Below are 21,224 nucleotides of genomic sequence, written 5' to 3'. Positions count from 1 at the left end.
AGTCAAAGATCAGTGGGTCTGGACGGCGAAGTGAGCTGGCCATGGCAGCGATAGTGAATACACAAAGCAAAACTCAGTGGACAAAATAAAAACCGATATACTTAAACACGGAGTAGGTTACTAACCACTTCTTGAAACCATGTAAATGACCCAGTCATTCTCACAAAAATGGTACAACAGAATTTATTAAAAGACACTTACAGTACACTACAGCATGTTGCTTCAGCTGTGTAGCGGCCAACTAACAGCACAAGCTGGGTTACGATAATATGAACAGTGTAGTAGGCGGTGCTTCTAATACTATAGCACCACATTAGTTAGTGTGGAGTAACCAATCTACAGAAACTGTCACTGAATCTGAAGGTATGAGTTTTCAAACTTCTGTACCTCTTGCAGGATGGGAATGGAATGGAATACTTTATTATCACGTGAATAGGCACAGTAAAATTATTTGCTTGCATACCAAATGTATACAAATAGCAGCCACCCACGGCACTGACATAGCTACTAAGCACGGAAGCTCCTCCTTTTGTTCTCCACCCACTCCCCCCACAGTTGTTCCCCCCTCACGACAGTCCGGAAGAGGGATGACCGGGTTGAGATGGTCCTTGATTATGCTGGCGGCCTTACCGAGGCAGCACGAAAGTAGACAAAAATGCTGCAGGAACTCAGCGGGTGATGCAGCATCTATGGAGAGAAGGAATGGGTGACATTTCAGGTCGAGACCCTTCTTTAGCACGAAAAGTAGATGGAGTCAGTGGAAGGGAGTTTGGTATGCGTGATGGTCTGGGATACGTCCACAACTCTGCAATTTCTTGAGGCCTTGGATGGAGCTGTTCCCAAATAGGCTGTGATGCTCCCGATAAAATACTATCTATAGAAGTTAGTGAGCGTTGTTGGGAACATGCCAAACTTCCTAAGCCTTCTAAGGAAGCAGAGGCATTGGCATGCGTTCTTGGCTATAGGTTTGATGTGGCTGGTCCAGGGCAAATTGCTGGTAATATTTATTTGAGACATAGAGTGACACAGTGTGGAAACAAGCCCTTCGGCCCAACTTGCACATACCAGTCCCAGCTACACTAGTCCCAACTGCCTGCGTTTGGTTCATATCCCTCCAAACCTGTCATATCCATGTATCTTTCCAACAGTTTCATAAATGTTGGGATAGTCCCAGCCTCAACTACCTCCTCAGGCAGCTTGTTCCATACACTCACCACCCTTTGTGTGAAAAGGTGTCCCCTCAGATTCCTATGAAATCTTTTCCCCTTCACCTTAAACCTATATCCTCTAGGTCAACGATTCACCTACTTTGAGAGCAGGTCAGACAAAGCAGCAGTCATTGAGAGCAGTTCGGACAAAGCAGCAGTGAGAACGACCGTTGCCTGGACTTGGTGAGTCTTGAGTGCAGGTTTAAAAAGAGGGGAAACAGCACTTTAGCAGTCTTTGAGTGCAGGTCGGACAAAGCACATACTTCCAAGCTCATCAGAGGAAGGAAGGTTAGGAGTGAGTGTGCGGATTGGCTGAACAATAAGATTGGAAGATTGGTAAATTGGACAATTAGGCAATTTAGCATCTGATATAAGCATGACTTGCTCAAGGGGTGCGGCTCTGTCGAGGGAAGTGCCCCTGTGAGAAAAGTGCGAGTCTTTGGCTGCGAGAAAAGTGCGAGTCTTTGGCTACGAGAAAAGTGCAAGTCTTTGGCTGCGAGAAAAGTGCAAGTCTTCGGCGAGAAGGGCGAGGGAGGACGCCACACCAAATGGTGGAGGGAGAGATGAAAGAAGGAAATGTCAAGCAAGCTGATTCAGTGTGATGGTTGCAGGATGAGGGAGGTCAAGGACACCGCTGGTGCCTCTGGCTGTACAAATGTGAGAAGTGCATCCAGGTACAGCTCCTGAAGGACTGTGTTGGGGAACTGGAGAAGCAAGTGGATGACCTCAGGTTCGTCCGAGAAACTGAGTCGTTCCTCGACAAGTCCTACAGCAAGATTGTTACACCTAAGGTACTGGAAAAAAGAAGGTGGGTGACGGTGAGAAAGGGAAGGAAACCTGGAATGCAAAGGTCCCCGGGTGTTGTACCTCTTGAGAACAGGTTCACCCACTTAGAAGCTGTTGGGACAGCAGATGTTAACACACTGAGCGGCGGACTGGCTTGCGAATTATGTGCTGTTGATCCAAAACCAAAGAGGCCGACGTCAGAATAGAATAGAATAGAATAGTTTCTTTATTGTCATTGTAACATGAACCATGTACAACAAAATTAAAAAATATCAGCCAGTCAGTGCACCATTCAAACATTTCTAAAAGCTAACGATACATACAAGGTAAAATATTAAAAAAGATAAACAACTAAATTAAATATCATAAAAATAGCACGCATAAACACCCAACCCTACATCCTTCTGTCCATTTCACAGTGTACCACAGTCCCTTAGTATGTATCGCCCCTGCGTTCCTTGGCGGCTACATTTAGTGCCTTTATAGCAGTGGGGTAAAAACTGTTTTTAAGTCTGTTTGTCCTCGTCCTTGTAGATCTGTACCGTCTGCCTGATGGCAACAGTTCAAACAGGGTGGGAAATGTCCTTTATAATACTCTGGGATTTTTTGATGCAGCGGGAACTGTGTAAGTCCTCCAAGGTAAGGAGAGGGCAGCCGACAATCCTCTGGGCGTTGTCAATGGCCCTCTGGAGCGCTTTCCTCTGAGCCACTGTGCAGCTGGTGTACCACACGCATACACAGTATGTTAGGATGCTCTCAATGGAGCACCGATAAAAGGACAGCAGCAGTCTCTGATTGATGTTATTCTTCCTGAGCACCCTCAGGAAATGCAGTCTCTGCTGGACCTTTTTCAGCAGCGCAGAGGTGTTCACGCTCCACGTCAGGTCCTCCTCAATATGGATTCCCAGGAAGCGGAAATCCGCCACCCTCTCCACACAGTCCCCTCTGATAATTAATGGTACCATGTCCGTTTTATTCTTCCTGAAGTCTATTATTATTTCCTTTGTCTTTAAGGTGTTGAGGAGCAGGTTATTTTCTCCACACCACACTGTCAGCTGCTCCGCCTCACCCTGGTAGGCGTACTTGTCCCCCCCGGAGATGAGTCCCACCACCGTAGTGTCATCCGCAAATTTGACAATGGTGTTGCTGTGGTGGGCGGGGGTGCAGTCATGTGTGTAGATGGTGTAGAGCAGGGGGCTCAGTACACAGCCCTGTGGAGAGCCGGTACTGAGGCTGAGGGCCGTGGATGTGTGATGGCCCACTCTGACTCTCTGGCTGCGACCCGACAGGAAGCTATTTATCCACATGCAGGTGGAGTGTGGAAGTCCTAAGCCCCCCAGTTTGTCAACCAGTTTGTGGGGAAGGATGGTATTAAAAGCAGAGCTGTAGTCCACAAAGAGCATCTGCACGTAGCTCCCCCGCTGCTCCAGGTGGGACAGTGCAGCATGGAAAGCTGTGGCTACAGCGTCCTCTGTAGATCTATTCGCTCTGTACGCAAACTGGTGGCAGTCAAAGCTTCGGGGCAGGAGTGATGTGATATGACCCCGGACCAGTTTTTCAAAACACTTCATCACCACTGGTGTGAGTGCGACTGGCCGGTAGTCGTTGAGGCTGGAGATGTTGGTTTTTTTTGGGCAAGGGGACTATGGTGGAGGACTTCAGACAGGGTGGAACAGTGGACTGGGCCAGAGACTGGTTAAAAATCCTCGTACAGACTCCTGCCAACTGGTCTGCGCAGTCCTTCAACACGCGTCCAGAGACGCCGTCAGGTCCAGTAGCCTTCCTTGGATTGATGGCCCGCAGCGTGCGCCTCACCTCATGCTCCTCTATCTTGAGGGTTAGGCTGCTGTGGGCCATGTGGTGTGATGTGGCTGTCTCGGGTGGCTCCACTTCAAAGCGAGCAAAGAAGAGGTTCAGCTCCTCTGCCAACGAGGCATCACCTTCAGCAAGTCCAAGGTTGGTCTTTTAGTTGGTGAGATACTGGATCCTCTGCCACACCTGCCTGCTGTTGTTACTGTCCAGGTGGTCCTCTATCTTCCTCCTGTAGTCTGATTTGACCTCTCTGATGCCTCGCTTCAGGTTAGCTCTGGCCGTGTTGTATAAAGCCCTATCGCCAGACCTAAAAGCGGTGTTCCTCTCTTTTAACAGCCGCTGGACCTCCCGGGTCATCCAGGGCTTCTGGTTGGGGTAGACCCGGATGCGTTTGTCCACTGTGACTGTGGACACTACCATGGCAACGCCATGGTAGTTGGAGACTCCATTGTGAGAGGTAAGGACAGGGGTTTCTGCGGCTAAAGACGGGATTCGAGGATGGCGTGCTGCCTCCCTAGTGCCAGGTTTCAGGATGTCACGGGCAGAGTGCAGAAAATCCTCAAGGGCGAAGGTGAATAACCGGAAGTCGGCACAAACGACGTCGGAAGGAAGGGGATGAATATTCTGCAGCGTGACTTTAGAGAGCTCAGAAAAATGCTGAAAAGCAGGACCTCCAGGGTGGTTATCTCCGGTTTGCTTCCAGTTCCTCGTGCTGGCGAGATCAGGAACAGGGAGATACAGGACCTGAATGTGTGGCTGAAGAACTGGTGCAGGGGGGAGGGATTTAGATTCTTAGACCACTGGGATCTGTTTTGGAGTAAGGGGGAACTGTACAAAAGGGACGGATTGCACCTTAACAGGTGGGGGGCCAGCATTCTGGCAGGCAGGTTTGCCACTGCTACACGGGTGGTTTTAAACTAAATGGGGGGGGGGGGGAAGAGGGTAAAGGGATAGTTAATGACCCCAGAATTAACGGGAAAGAAAGCTCACAAAGGGATAGGAGAGTATGGCCAAATGTAATAGGGATTGACAACCATATAACCATATAACAATTACAGCACGGAAACAGGCCATCTCGGCCCTACAAGTCCATGCCGAACAAATTTTTTTCCCCTTAGTCCCACCTGCCTGCACTCATACCATAACCCTCCATTCCCTTCTCATCCATATGCCTATCCAATTTATTTTTAAATGATACCAATGAACCTGCCTCCACCACTTCCACTGGGAGCTCATTCCACACTGCTACCACTCTCTGCGTAAAGAAGTTCCCCCTCATATTACCCCTAAACTTCTGTCCCTGATGTGAAAGGTGAGATGCGTAAGGTATTAAAAGTATTGTATATGAATGCGCGAAGTATAAGAAGTAAAGTAGATGAGCTTGAGGCTGTTAGAGGATGGTAGATATGACATTGTGTATGACATTGTGTAGATTACTGAGGCGTGGCTGCAGGAGGATTGGGCCTGGGAACTTAATATTCAGGGTTATACATCCTATAAAAAGGACAGACAGGTGGGCAGAGGAGGGGGGGGGGGGGGGTAGCTCTGCCGGTGAGGGATGGAATTCAGTCCCTTGCGAAGGAAGACATACGGACTGACGAGGTAGAGTCACTGTGGATTGAGTTGAGGAATTCTAAAGGCAAAAAGGCACTAATTGGTGTTATCTACAGACCTCCAAATAGTAGCCCGGATGTAGGGTGTAAGATGCAGCAGGAGTTAAAACTGGCATGTAACAAAGGTAATGCCACTGTGGTGATGGGGGATTTTAAATATGCTGGTAGACTGGGAAAATCAGGTTGGTTCAGGACCCCAAGAAAGAGAGTTGTAGAATGCCTCCGAGATGGATTCTTAGAGCAGCTTGTAACAGAGCCGACTAGAGAAAAGGCAATTTTGGATTTAGTGTTGTCTAATGAACCAGATTTGATAAGAGAACTCGAGGTAAAGGAACCGCTTGGAGGTAGTGATCATAATATGATTAGTTTTAATCTGCAATTTGAGAAGGTGAAGGTTAAATCGGAAGTGTCAGTGAAGCAGTTGAACAAAGGGGACTGAAGGCATGAGAGGGGAGCTGGCCAAGGTAGACTGAAAAGGGATCCTAGCAGGAATGACAGTGGAACAGCAATGGCAGGAATTTCTGGGCATAATCCGGGAGACACAGGATCATTTCATTCCAAAAAGGAAGAAAGATTCTAAGGGGAGTAGGAGGCAACCGTGGCTGACAAGAGAAGTTGGGGATAGAATAAAACTCAAAGAAAAGATGTATAACACAGCAAAGAGTAGCCGGAAGCCAGAGGATTGGGAAACTTTCATAGGACAACAGAAGGAAACAAAACGGGCAGTACGGGCTGAAAAGATGAAGTACGAAGGGAAGTTGGCCAGGAATATAAAGAAGGACAGTAAAAGCTTAATTAGATATGTTAAGGGAAAAAGAGGAACAAAGTCAAATGTGGGTCCCTTGAAGGCAGACACGGGTGAAATTATTATGGGCAACAAGGAAATGGCAGAAGAGTTGAACAGGTACTTCGGATCTGTCTTCACTAAGGAAGACACAAACAATCTTCCAGATGTACTGGAGGACAGAGGATCCAAGGGGGTAGAGGAACTGAAATAAATTTTCATTAGGCGAGAAATAGTATTGGGTAGGCTAATGGGACTGAAGGATGATAAATCCCCTGGGCCAGATGGTCTGCATCCCTAGAAATAGTGGATGCATTGGTGATCATTTTCCAATGTTCAATAGATTCAGGATCAGTTCCTGTGTATTGGAGGATAGCTAATGTTATCCCACTTTTCAAGAAAGGAGCGAGAGAGAAAACAGGGAATTACAGACCAGTTAGCCTGACTTCGGTGGTGGGAAAGATGCTGGAGTCAATTATTAAAGAGGTAATAATGGGGCATTTGGATAGCAGTAAAAGGATTAGTACATGTCAACATGGATTTATAAAAGGGAAATAATGCTTGACTAAGCTGGAATTTTTTGAGGATGTGACAAGTAAAATGGAAGAAGGGGAGCAAGTGGATGTACTGTATCTGAACTTTCAGAAAGCCTTTGATAAGGTCCCGCACGGGAGACTGGTGACTAAAATTAGAGCACATGGTATTGGGGGTAGGGTGTTGACATGGATAGAAAATTGGTTGGTAGACAGGAAGCAAAGAGTAGGAGTGAACGGGTCCTTTTCAGAAAGGCAGGCAGTGGCGAGTGGAGTGCCGCCAGGCTCGGTGTTGGGGCCTCAACTGTTTACCATATATATTAATGATTTGGAAGAGGGAATTAGGAGCAACACTAGCAAGTTTGCGGATGACACAAAGCTGGGTGGCAGTGTGAACTGTGAAGAGGATGTTAGGAAGTTGCAGGGTGACCTGGACAGGTTGAGTGAGTGGGCAGATGCATGGCAGATGCAGTATAATATAGATAAGTGTGAGGTTATCCGCTTTGGCGGCAAAAACAAGGGGGCAGATTATTATCTCAATGGGGTTAGGTTAGGTAAAGGGGAGGTACAGCGAGACCTAGGTGTCCTTGTACACCAGTCACTGAAAGTTGGTGTGCTGGTACAGCAGGCAGTGAAGAAAGCTAATGGAATGTTGGCCTTCATAAGAAGAGGATTTCAGTATAAGAGAAAGGGGTTCTTCTGCAGTTTTATAGGGCTCTGGAAAGACCACATCTGAAGTATTGTGCACTGTTTTGGTCTCCTAATTTGAGGAAGGATATCCTTGTGATTGAGGCAGTCGAGACGAGATTGGTCCCTGGGATGGCGACACTGTCATGTGAGGAAAGATTGAAAAGACTAGGCTTGTATTCAATGGAGTTTAGAAGGATGAGGGGGATTCTTATCTATATTACTAAAACTCTGTTCTTGACCGGTTTTGGCAATCTGTGCTGCAATTTCCAAGAGAATGCCGCCACCTACGGCCGTCATTTATGGCCACCTCGCTCAGAGCCCCCCTCCGCCACATGTGTGCCGAGGATTTTTCCCGTCGATGAAATATGACAGAGATATTAATGTTTTTACAAAATTCCCCATTCTCTCTGCTGCCCCTGCTGGGGGGAGGGACTATAAAACCAGGAAGTGGTGTGCCTCAATCAGTCTCTGCAAGTGGTGTGCCTCAACCAGAGCTCTGAATGACACGGAACAAATATCTACAGCACTGTGAATACCCTTAATTTGGTTTGAAAATGAAAATATGGTTAGTTTAGGGTAAAAAAGCCTTTGTTTGGGTTTGGGTTGATGTAAAAAGGCTCTCTCTCTCTCCTCTCCCCCCTCTCCCTCCCTCCCCCCTCCCCTCCTCTCTCTCTCTCCATCTCCTCTCCCCCCCCCTCTCCTCTCCTCCCCCCCCCCTCCCTCCCTCTCCCCCCCCTCTCCCCCCCTCCCTCTCCTCCCCCCCCCTCCCCCCCCTCTCCCTCCCTCTCCCCCCCCCCCCCCTCGTGAGTGCGGAGGGGGTGGTGGGGATAGTTAGTGTGTGTGACGCTGCATGCCGCCTCTCCCCCCACAACCACACGTTGGGGGAACAGACCCAACGGGTCTGCACTTGGTCTAGTAGAATCATATAAAATTATAAAAGGACTGGACAAGCTAGATGCAGGAAAAATGTTCCCAATGTTGGGCGGGTCCAAAACCAGAGGCCACAGTCTTAGAATAAAGGGGAGGCCATTTAAGACTGCGGTGAGAAAGAACGTTTTCACCCAGAGAGTTGTGACTTTGTGGAATTTCCTACCACAGAGGGCAGTGGAGGCCAAATCACTTGATGGATTTAAGAGAGTTAGATAGAGCTCTAGGGGCTAGTGGAGTCAAGGGATATGGGGAGAAGGCAGGTACGGGTTATTGATTGGGGATGATCAGCCATGATGAAATGAATGGCGGTACTGGCTCGAAAGGCCTCCTCCTGCACCTATTTTCTATGCTACTCTGGGCAAGAGACTGTGCATTATTCCTAGGAACTGGCAATTAGTCACAGCATCTACCATTAGACCACGTATGAATGGGGGCAACGTCAATCAAAGAATGTTTAGTTAGACTTTTTGTTTGTTTTCCTATATTTCAAAGTACATTTGTGGTGAGACTGTTGTTTATGAAATATATAAACAATTTGAATGTAAATGTAGATGAGTTGGTTAGTAAGTTTGCACTTGACACCAAAATTGGTGAAATTGTGGAAAGTGAGAAAAGTTGACAAAGAACACAGGACACAGATGGATATAGAATAGGCAGAGAAATGATAGACAGAGTTTAATAGTAAGATTGAACGAGAATTTATCAGTTTGATCTTTATTTTAGGAGGAGTAACGTTGAGGGATTACGTGAAGACCCCGCCAGCAAGCATGCGCGTCAATCTTCAAAGCAGCGGTGTGAAATCACAGATAACAGTTGAACTAAACATAGTAAGTTAAGAAATCTAGAATACCAGTTGACCTTTATGATAGAGGTTGGGCGTGGAGGGCACGTAATCCCTCAACGTTACTCCTCATAAATAAAGATCAAACTTCAAACTCGTAAGTTCTCATTTAATCTTACTATTTTACTTTGAAGTCACGTGAGTGACTACGTGAAGATTTCAAAGCTCTGTGATTTCATGCCCTGGAATCGAGCCCATGCATTACACATTGCATCAGTGACCAATGATGAGTGAACATTAATAATGCATTCAGACATGACATAGATACAGCCATATAACAATTACAGCACGGAAACAGGCCATCTCGACCCTTCTAGTCCGTGCCGAACACGTACTCTCCCCATGTCCCATATACCTGCGCTCAGACCATAACCCTCCATTCCTTTCCCGTCCATATAACTATCCAATTTATTTTTAAATGATAAAAACGAACCTGCCTCCACCACCTTCACTGGAAGCTCATTCCACACAGCCACCACTCTCTGAGTAAAGAAGTTCCCCCCTATTGTTACCCCTAAACTTCTGTCCCTTAATTGTCAAGTCATGTCCCCTTGTTTGAAACTTCCCTACTCTCAGTGGGAAAAGCTTATCCACGTCAACTCTGTCTATCCCTCTCATCATTTTAAAGACCTCTTTAAGTCCCCTCTTAACCTTCTGCGCTCCAAAGAATAAAGCCCTAACTTGGTCAACCTTTCTCTGTAACTTAGTTGCTGAAACCCAGGCAACATTCTAGTAAATCACCTCTGTACTCTCTCTATTTTGTTGACATCCTTCCTATACAGGCTCATCAGCGTCTCTTCTTCCTGAGGAGACTGAAGAAGGTCCATCTGTCTCCTCAGATCCTGGTGAACTTCTACCGCTGCACCATCGAGAGCATCCTTACCAACTGCATCACAGTATGGTATGGCAACTGCTCTGTCTCCGACTGGAAGGCATTGCAGAGGGTGGTGAAAATTGCCCAACGCATCACCGGTTCCACGCTCCCCTCCATTGAGTCTGTCCAAAGCAAGCGCTGTCTGCGGAGGGCGCTCAGCATCGCCAAGGACTGCTCTCACCCCAACCATGGACTGTTTACCCCCCTACCATCCGGGAGGCGCTACAGGTCTCTCGTTGCCGAACCAGCAGGTCGAGGAACAGCTTCTTTCCGGCGGCGGTGTCACTCTACTCAACAAACGTACCTCGGCGACTGCCACCCACGTCACCCCCCCCCCCCCCCTCCCCCACCCCCCCCCCCCCCACCCCCCCCCCCCCCCCACCCCCCCCCCCCCCCCACCCCCCCCCCCCCCCCGGATTTTTTTTTAAATTCAAATCGTTTGCTATGTCGCTCTTCAAGGGAGATGCTAAATGCATTTCGTTGTCTCTGTACTGTACACTGACAATGACAATTAAAATTGAATCTGAATCTAATTAGGCGACCAAAATTGTACACCATATTCCAGAATTGGCCTCACCAATGCCTTGTACAATTTTAACATTACATCCCAACTTCTATACTCAATGGTCTGATTTATAAAGGCCAGTACACCAAAAGCTTTCTTTACCACCCTATCTACATGAGATTCCACTTTCAGGGAACTGTGCACAGTTATTCCCAGATCCCTCTGTTCACCTGCATTCTTCAATTCCCTACCATTTACCATGTACGTCCTATTTTGATTTGTCCTGCCAAGATGTAGCACCTCACACTTATCAGCATTAAACTCCATCTGCCATCTTTCAACCCACTCTTCCAACTGGCATAAATCTCTCTGTAGACTTTGACAATCTACTTCATTATCCACAACTCCACCTATCTTAGTATCATCTGCATACTTACTAATCCAATTTGCCACACCATCATCCAGATCATTGATGTACATGACAAACAACAGTGGACCCAACACAGATCCCTGTGGCACCCCACTAGTCACTGGCCTCCAACCTGACAAACAACCATCCACCATTACTCTCTGGCATCTCCCATTCAACCACTGTTGAATCCATCTTGCTACTCCACCATTAATACCCTACCATTGAACCTTCTTAACCAACCTTCCGTGAGGAACCTTGTCAAAGGCCTTACTGAAGTCCATATATACAACATCCACTGCTTTACCCTCATCAATTTCCCGAGTAACCTCTTCAAAAAATTTAAGAAGATTAGTCAAACATGACCTTCCAGGCACAAATCCATGTTGACTGTTCCTAATCAGACCCTGTTTATCCAGATGCTGATATATATTATCTCTAAGTATCCTTTCCATTAATTTGCCCACCACTGACGTCAAACTAACAAGTCTATAATTGCTAGGTTTACTCTTAGACCCCTTTTTAAACAATGGAACAACATGCGCAATATGCCAATCCTCCGGCACTATTCCCGTTTCTAATGACATTTGAAATATTTCTGTCATAGCCCCTGCTATTTCTACACTAACTTCCCTCAATGTCCTAGGGAATATCCTGTCCGGACCTGGAGACTTATCCACTTTTATATTTCTCAAAAGTGTCAGTACTTCCTCTTCCTTGAATCTCATAGTTTTCATAGCTACTCTACTTGTTTCCCTTATCTCACATAATTCAATATCATTCTCCTTGGTGAATACCGAAGAAAAGAAATTGTTCAATATCTCCCCCATCTCTTTTGGCTCTGCAGATAGCTGTCCACTCTGACTCTCTAATGGACCAATTTTATCCCTCGTTATCCTTTTTCTATTAATATAGCTGTAGAAACCCTTTGGATTTACTTTCACCTTACTTGCCAAAGCAACCTCATATCTTCTTTTAGCTTTTCCAATTTCTTTCTTAAGATTCTTTTTACATTCTTTATACTCCTCAAGCACCTCATTTACTCCATGCTGCCTATAATTATTGTAGATCTCTCTCTTTTTCCGAACCAAGTGTCCAATTTCCCTTGAAAACCATGGCTCTTTCCAATTTTTACTATTTCCTTTCAACCGAAAAGGGACATAAAGATTCTGTACTCTTAAAATTTCACCTTTAAATGTCCTCCATTTATCTTCCACATCTTTCCCATAAAACAAACTGTCCCAATTTACTCCTTTTAAATCCTTTTGCATCTCCTCAAAGTTAGCCTTTCTCCAATCAAAAATCTCAACCCTAGGTCCAGTTCTGACCCTCTCCATAATTATATTGAAACTAATGGTATTGTGATCACTGGTCCCGAACTGTTCCCCAACGCATACCTCTGCCACCTGACCCGTCTCATTTCCTAACAAGAGGTCCAGCACCGCCCCTTCTCTAGTAGGTACTTCTATGTATTGCTGCAAAAAACTATCCTGCACACATTTTACAAACTCCAACGCATCCAGCCCATTTACAGAATGTGTTTCCCAGTCTATGTGTGGAAAATTGAAATCTCCCACAATCACTACCTTGTGCTTACTACTAATATCTGCAATCTCCTTACATATTTGCTCTTCCAATTCTCGCTCCCCATTTGGCGGTCTATAATACACCCCTATAAGTGTTGCTACCCCTTTCCCATTTCTCAGTTCCACCCAAATAGCCTCCCTAGACGAGCCCTCTAATCTATCCTGCCAAAGCACTGCTGTAATATCTTCCCTGATAAGCAATGCAACACCTCCACCTCTTGCCCCTCCAATTCAATCACACATGAAGCAACAAAATCCTGGAATATTTAGTTTCCAATCACTGCCTTCCTGCAACCATGTTTCACTGATCGCCACAACATCATACTTCCAGGTGTCAATCCAGGCTCTAAGTTCATCCACCTTTCTTACAATGCTCCTAGCATTAAAATATACACATTTAAGAAACCCACCCTCTCTTATTCTCTGTTTATTGTCTTTTTCTTCTCTCTCCCCTACATTTTGGGTCAGAGTGCTACCATTCTCTGCCTCCTGCCTCACACACTGACTGCTAGCTTTCCCAATTTGAGTCCCTCCCCCCAACCATACTACTTTAAAGTCTCACCAGTAGCCTTTGCAAATCTTTGCAATATAGACATGTTGATTCTATTAATGAATAAATAATGATAACAGTAACCTCCTTCAACCGTGAGGAACTATGAACAGAACCTAACATAGAGTTGGCAAATACCCCCGATCTGGCAATGGGTTAGTACTAAATGTTTGGAAAGATCGCTAGTTTGACCATCCTGCAGCCACTATGATGTGGTCCTGCTAACTTCCATAATCCTGCTGCTGAGGTTGTTGCAGCCTTGGTGGAGTGAGACTTGAAATGTCAGTGTTTACTCCTGTATAAGCCAGACCCGTATAACCACTGGAGATGGTCTGTAGTGATACCTTCTTATGAGGCTATATGTAACTAACAACATTGCTAGTTCAGAGTCTCTAAGGCTCTTAGTGACCTAACATTCTGGTGTAGATGTGTGACCACACACAATCGAAGGTCCATGGGATATGTGAACAAATCTAGTTTGAGACCTGGTGCCCCTGGTCTATTCTGCTTGACTAAGTCATAAACATAAGTGTTATTCAGCCTGCAGATATAATCATCCTGTCCAATCACCGTTTATGCAATGACTGGACCCGTTGCGCTGCACTCAACGCTATGAGCATAACCACTTGTAAGTGAGTTTGACCAAGGACAGGGATGTAGCTGGAGCCCACCGGCGAAGCGATGTAGCACAATATTAACACCCCATATCTCTGCGTCCCTAGGCCTGGGAGGTTTTGAGTTGAAGATATCCTTCATAATCTAGATCTCAGAGGGTGAGACCCGAGAGACTGGATTCTTCTCCCCCCAGCCAATATGATGAGAAGGCACTTTAGGCATAGTAGATGGCACTTTTAACTTAATGATTGTCAAGCCCCCATATGAGCCTGAACTTCAAGACATCAGTCATCCATGCCGAATTATATGTAATATAAGCATAAACCAAATACCTCCCATCTCCTTATGAGGAAATACTGTTATTTTGGTGCTATCCCTGTGATCTGCAATGAGCACATTCATGGTTGGTTTAACAACCCGAGCCGCAGGAACGGTCTTCTCAGAGTCTTTAATCCACAGAATGCACCTAGTGTCTATAGGTAGTTGATACCATATAGCTGAAGAATAGGTAACTCTCCCATCCACCTCCGTAACTAGAGATGGCATAATTTCCCATCCTTGAGCAATAGCTTCAGTTTGTAATTAACTGAAGATTTACTGATGAAAAGTTAGTGAAAAAATGCTGAATACTGTTCGTCCAGCCTGGTGATTATGATAGTTTCAGCTGGGAATAGCATAGGTCTGGTAACAATGACCATGACCACATGGTATTTGAGGGCTTATTTGTTTGCATGCTGTATAGTGCTTATTGTGCAAAGGCCAAATAGCACAGCTGAAAGCCAATATACTGTCAATTACACTTGATGAACAGAAGGCTGCTTGATAATAACAAGGTTGTTACAGGCTTCAATTAATTCCATCTCTTGCCTCAGGGCGGAGTCACAGACAAATTAATAGAGTTAAAGGTAAATCCCAATAATCAATAATTTGAGTTGGTATCAACTTAAATTTAACTGGACGAATGAGAACCCCAATTTCTCAAATAAGTTTTTGTGGCTGATACAGCTAATTTAGCAAAATACAGCGTTTAAAATATCATGAAGTTAGCCCATTTTGCAATGCTTTTAACTGTATCATTGCCCCATCCAGCTAAATTTCAGATATCTCTGGTGCCCTGTGAATGAAAACTGACCCCATGGAAGTTAAATAGTCACAAAGTTTCCTTTTCAGAAATGTCTATACTGCACATGCGAGTTGAGCTTGTTGACAATGAACAGGCCACATCTGCCATAATAGCAAGCCTGCCTTGAGAGGCAACTCCAGCCATATTTCCGAGACTGTCTCGCTTGTATACTGTGCAGTATAAACTAATCTCGTCCGTACAAAAACAAAGTGTAAATATTACCTACTTGTAAATGGTCCACAACCCTATATTTCGGAAAAGAACCAGACCTACCTTCCTCCATGGTTATCGGTGGTTTTATGGTAAGCCCAAAGGCCCCCAATGCGGGTTCGATTTCCGTCCTTGATTGGAGAGTAGGGCTGCTGGTGTATGTGGACCCCATATTTTCCTGAGGCCTTGGCCTAAAAGACCTGCGCCCAGCTTTCAAGCTGCCACCAGCTTCAGTGAACCGCTTCCTGCCAATGGATGCGTGGGGTGTTTTGTCGTAGACACCTTGACTAGTCCGACAGCTTCGTTTCCTCATCTCGGTGTTTGGACAGTTTTCCCGTGAAGAGAAGATTTTCATCTCCTGGGTTTTCATACCGCCTCCAATCTCAGCCCAGATCACTGCCGGCACTTTCAGGAACAATTTTCAGGTGCATGGTATCTCCCAGCTGGCACCTGTTCCCCAGACATACTTCCAAGTTCAGAGTCAGTTACCAACTGACCCCTCGCACTCGCCTTCACAGAGAGGGAGTTTTGTAGGCTGCCCTGAAAAAAGGTACTGCCGCAGGCCCTCGAGGAGACCTGCGCTGATATGGCTCCTCCATTTGCCATATCAGGATGGGTAAAAACGTCCGAGGACATACCCATGTCGGAGAGGAACCCTCCTGGCCTGACTTCAGTCTAGGCCTTTCAGACTCCCGTTTTAGCTCTTACCCTCCTCGGGCAGCCGGAGTCTGAAGTCGCCGCCGGTTACCCGTACTTCTGCAGTTCGTAGCCATGTCTTCCACACGGTCCCCGTAGCTGAGGTTTCCCCGAAGCACGGTTCTACCCGCAGTCTTCCACACAGTCCCCATAGCTGAGGTTTCCCCCGAGCCGGGTTTACTCGTGGTCTTCCCACGGTCACCGAAGTCGGATTCCGCAGTCCCCGCAGCCAGGCTTCTCCCCGTGGTTCGGAATTCCCCCGCGGTCCTTGTAGAAGGGATCCTTGCGATGTCGGTAGCCGGGATTTCCCCCCTGTAGCTGATGAGGTGCTTCCCTTGTGGTTGGGCTTCCCCCAAGCCGGCGTGGCTTTGCAGACGGGGTTTCCCCGTGGTCCCTGAAGAAGGGCTTCCCCGCGATGTCTGTGGTCGGGCTTCCGATATCCCCCCGATATTCGCAGCCGGGATCACCCCCCCCCCCCCCCCCCCCCTCCCCCCCCGGGTCCTGTAGAAGGGAGCTGGGGAGCTGGGCGCCAGGATTCCGACCCCAGAACGCTTCCAGCAGGAGCTCTGCAAAGCTTCCTGCAATCGAAAAGAGACCTGGAAAAGTTTAAAAACTTACCTTCAAGTTTGAGCTGGTGGAGCAGCAATGTGATAGACGATAATGACGCGCATGTGTGCTGGCGGGGTCTTCACGTAGTCACTCACGTGACTCCAAAGTAAAATCCAAGTGTAAGGTGTTGCATTTTGGGAGGTTGAATGTAAGGAGAAAGTATACAGTTAAGGACTAAACTCTTAACAGGATTGAAAAAAAGAGGAATCTTGGGGTCCAAGACCATGGTTCTGTGAAAATAACAACACAAGCAGCTATAGTGGTAAACAAGAGATATGCTTTGCTTGCCTTCATTGAGTGGGGCAATCAATATAAGCAAGGAAGGCATGTTGCAGTTTTATAGGACTTTGGTAAGGCCACATCTGAAGTTTAGTGCGTGGAAACAAGTATTTCGGCCCACTATGTCTGCACCGACCAATGATCATCCATACACCAGTTCTATCTTACACACTAGGGAGAATTTGCAGAAGCCAAGTAATCTACAAAACTGCACGTCTTTGGAATGTGGTAGGATACAGGACCACCCAGAGAAAACTCACGCAGTCACAGGGAGAAGATACAAACTCCACACAGAGAGCATCCATAGTCGGGATCAAACCTGGGTCTCAGGCGCAGTAAGGCGGCAACTCTACCACTGTGCCACCCAGAGTATTGTGTGCAGTTCTAGTTGTCTCATTACAGGAAGGATGTGGAACCTTTTGAGAGGGTGCTAAAGAAATTTACCCGAATGCTGCAGGGGTTAGAGGGTGTTAGCTACAAAGAGAAGTTGCACACTTGGATTGTTTTCTCTGGAAGGTCAGAGGTTGAGGGGAGACTTGTGTGAAGAATATAAAATTCGAGAGGCATAGATAGGGTAGGTATAACCTTTTTCCCAAGATAGGAATGTCAACGAGTCAAGGGCATAGATTTAAGGTGAAAGGAGAAAAGTTTAAAAGCAGATAGACTAAGTGGGACCCATTGGGTCCCTGTCACACAGGAGGCTTGGTCCCCAACACAATATTCCACCACTCACTCATAGCCCCCAACTGCACAGGCGCAGCTCATTTCCCCTCATCCTCAGCACTCTCTCCCCCTCTTCACCCTCCCTCTTCTTTCCCCTCTCCTCCTCCCCTCCCCCAAACCCTCCCTCATCTCTTTCCCTCTCATTTCCTCTACCCTCAGTCACCCTCCCTCGTTCCATAACTACCCTCCCTACCCCCTATCTCCCATCTCCCCCACTCACCTCCCCTATCCCCCCCACTATCTCTCCTCACCTCTCCCACTGCACTCCTCTCCCTCTATTCCCCACTCCCTACTTCCCCCACTCCTCTCCCTCTATTCCCCTCCTCCCCACTCTCCCTCCTAACCTCCTCTCTCTTCTTTTCCCTCTCCTACCCTCCCCAATCCCTCCCTCACCTCCCCTTTCCCCTACCCTCCGTCACTCCCTCTCTCCCTCCATAACCCTACTCCCTCCTCTCAGATTCAGATTCAATTTTAATTGTCATTGTCAGTGTACAGTACAGAGACAACGAAAACATCTCCCTCTATCCCCTCTCATCCACAACTCTCCCTCCCCAGGATCTTGAGGTTGCCGCTCCTCTTCCTTCTTACATGCCCCAGAGGAGCATCAGCCGTCGGCGCCCTCAGAGCCAGGGCTCAGATCGGCCCAGAAGCACCAGCAGCGCCGGCATGTGAGCGCGAGGGTGGAGGGAGAGCTCGGAGAAAAGACAGGAGAAGAGCCATGGGGGGAGGGGGCAGGAACCAGCTAGGGGGACCAGAGGGGAAGGGGCTGGAGCTGCAGGGCGTTGCGATGGCGGTGCGTTTGGGACTCACAGAGGGCGCTGGACGCTCTCCTCTGCCGGGCCAGTTCCGGGGCAATCATGTAGGCCGAGGCGGACTGAGTGAAAGTGTTCAGTGAAACGATTGCCAAGTCTGCGCTTGGTGTCGCCGATATATAGGAGGCCCCATCTGGAACAGTGGATACAGTAGATGAGGTTAGAGGAGGTGCAAGTGGGCCTCTGCCTCATTTGAAAGGAATGTCGGGGTCCCTGGACAGAGTTGAGCACTTCTGATAATGGGGGAGACCCAGGTCAGTAAGGAAATGGGAAGGTGGAGTTGAAGTGTTTGGCAACGGGGATACCACATAGGCCGAAGCGGACTGAGAGAAGGTGTTCAGCGAAATGATCGCCGAGTCTGCGCTTGGTCAAGTGTAAATTGGAGGAACAGCACTTCATATTTTGCCTAGGTAGCTTACAACTCAACGGTATGAATATTGATTTTTCTAACCAACTAACCCTTGCATCCCCTCGCTTTCTGTCCTTCCCCCCCACCTGGTCGTCAAACTAGTTTTATTATTGTTGCTGATAGATGCTGATAAAATCACTAGCAGCATACACAAACTAGAGGGTACAGGTTCAGGCTGAGAGGTTTAAGGGGGACAGACACAAAACGCTTGAGTAACTAACCGATGAGGCAGCATCTCTGGAGAAAAGGAATAGGTGATGTTTCAATATCTTTCTTCAGACTGAGTCAGGGGAAAGGGAAATAAGAGGTGTAGGCGATATACTTAGGATAAATTAATGCAAAAAGCAACGATAATCGAGTAAACGTGGGGCAATCGACAGGCCATTCATTGTTGTAGGTATGTTACAAAACCTACCTGAATCGTTGCTGAGCATCTGCCCTACCCCGTGTGCGCGATTTTGGCGCTGTTTAGAGGGGGCGGGTTTAAAACGCGATTTTTACTAGGCTGTTGCAATCGAAAATGTTCAGCCTAGTAAATCATTAACGGAAAATCGCTGAAAGACCCCGTCGCAAAAGGTATTATTAGTTTTTATGGCCTTGTATAATAGTTATAGTAGTTTCAAAATCACTCTCTCAACCCGCAACCTCTCGCAGCCCCAGGGTTTTATAAAGCAAACAATTAAAGGTATGTACCTTATTTTTACATTAAATGGGGCTTCTTAAGAACCCTGTATATAAAGTTTTCTATAGCGAGTAGTTCATTTTGGGCTCTTTATATCCCGCAGTATTTTTCTGGGCACTTGAGGGCACAAATCCAGCGCAAGGTGAACGTTCTAAACCAGCGCGTTCACAGGAACCCACTAGAAAGCCGATTTAAATTGACTTTAATTTACAGCAATTGAACACTAAATTCCTTCCATTTGGCCTATAAATTGATGTAAATGAGATTTAAAAATCATGTTTTATTGTGAATTATTTGTAAATATTATTTGGACACTTGGGCTATTTAAAAATGTTAATCATTTATTAAGAAATGGATAGATGTTTAGATCTAGTAATTGAAGTTTGAAATTAGCTACAATTGGGTAACTAACTAAATATATGCTTTAATTTCAGGTCATCCAAGTAAGATTATTTTATATTTGTTTCAGAATGCTTCAATCTATGATAACTGAAAATTTCATTCAGTTCTCTTAATTTTTAAGAAGGTTATGGGCTTTTGACTGTCCACGATCACAGCTTTTTTGTTATGTCCATAGAAAATCAATAGGGAACAAGATGTATGAAAATGGCCATAACTTTTTTATTACTTGAGATATGAAAGTGAATTAGGTGTCAAATTAAACTTATTGTTATGCTTTATCTGATGGGATAAATTGCAGACTTGATTTTTTAAATCTCAAAATTTTGTAACATTGCTAATTGTTGGCTGTGGGATGGGTGGAATCTGGTGGGCGGGTGGGTCAATGACACTTCGTCAGAACTTGATAATGATCAATTTTAACATGGGACCTGGATGAATTCATTACATTTGTAATTTCTTCTCTGCTCATCCTCAAATTGTGCCAAATAATCTTTTACACGCGTGATGTTTTGGGGGGGCTGCAGGTCAAGGCCCCACCGTGTTCAGTCTCTCCCCTCCCTAAAGTTGTGACCATCTGTGACGACCTTCTTTAGTGGAGAGCAGCCCCTTTCTCCGCCCTGACCAGCTGGAATGCTTCACTCACTCACTCACCGGCTTCTCATGTTCTCCCCTGGCGCAGCTCCCTCTCTGCAGCTCCGTTTAGTTTTCATCGGTCCATGGACACCAGAAGCAGTGGCTCCTCCACCAATCACAATAGCCGATACTGCGGCAGGGAGTTGCCCGTCGCAATCAGCGTCGCCGATGCTGCGACTTTGCCGGCTCCATGGCGAGAACTGACGCTGCGCTCGTTGCCATGGGAGCGGCTTTGAACCGTCCACAGTGTCCGGGCTTGGAGCCAGAGCGGCGGCGGCCAGGCTGGGCCGGGGGGGGGGCGGCGGGGGGAGGGGGCGGCACCGGGCACTGCAGGCCGGGGTGTGGGCGGCGTGGGAAGGGGGCAGCACCGGGGCACTGCAGGCCGGGGTGTGGGCGGCGAGGGAAGGGGGCAGCACCGGGCACTGCAGGCCGGGGTGTGGGCGGCGAGGGAAGGGGGCAGCACCGGGCACTGCAGGCCGGGGTGTGGGCGGCGAGGGAAGGGGGCAACACCGGGCACTGCAGGCGGCGAGGGAATGGGGCAACACTGGGCACTGCAGGCCGGGGTGTGGGCGGCGAGGGAATGGGGCAACACTGGGCACTGCAGGCCGGGGTGTGGGCGGCGAGGGAAGGGGGCAACACCGGCACTGCAGGCTGCGAGGGAAGCGGGCAGCACCGGCACTGCAGGCGGCGACGGACCGGGGCAACACCGGCACTGCAGGCGGCGAGGGAAGGGGGCAACACCGGGCACTGCAGGCCGGGGTGTGGGCGGCGAGGGAAGGGGGCAGCACCGGCACTGCAGGCGGTGAGGGAAGGGGGCAACACTGGCACTGCAGGCGGCGAGGGAAGGGGGCAACACTGGGCACTGCAGGCCGGGGTGTGGGCGGCGAGGGAAGGGGGCAACACCGGGCAC

At 47.5% G+C, this 21,224-nt stretch overlaps 1 protein-coding gene across 2 annotated transcripts in view; it reads right to left on the bottom strand.

The window, feature by feature from the left end:
* nek10 (NIMA-related kinase 10) overlaps positions 1-20,496 on the bottom strand; it is a 155,405-nt gene extending 134,909 nt beyond the window's left edge. Inside the window, exon 1 of one of the 2 annotated variants that reach the window (XM_055660470.1) lies at positions 20,333-20,496. The gene's annotated coding sequence lies outside the window, so the exon portion shown is untranslated. The remainder of the gene's footprint in view (positions 1-20,332) is intronic. The other variant, XM_055660464.1, reaches the window with a different exon arrangement.
* Positions 20,497-21,224: the final 728 nt, after the last annotated feature.

This window comes from Leucoraja erinacea, chromosome 2 (assembly GCF_028641065.1).
Source record: "Leucoraja erinacea ecotype New England chromosome 2, Leri_hhj_1, whole genome shotgun sequence".
NCBI classification, from domain to species: Eukaryota; Metazoa; Chordata; class Chondrichthyes; order Rajiformes; family Rajidae; genus Leucoraja; species Leucoraja erinaceus.
The sequence above is the reverse complement of the archived record's forward strand: the minus strand, read 5'-3'. Positions and strand labels throughout refer to the sequence as shown.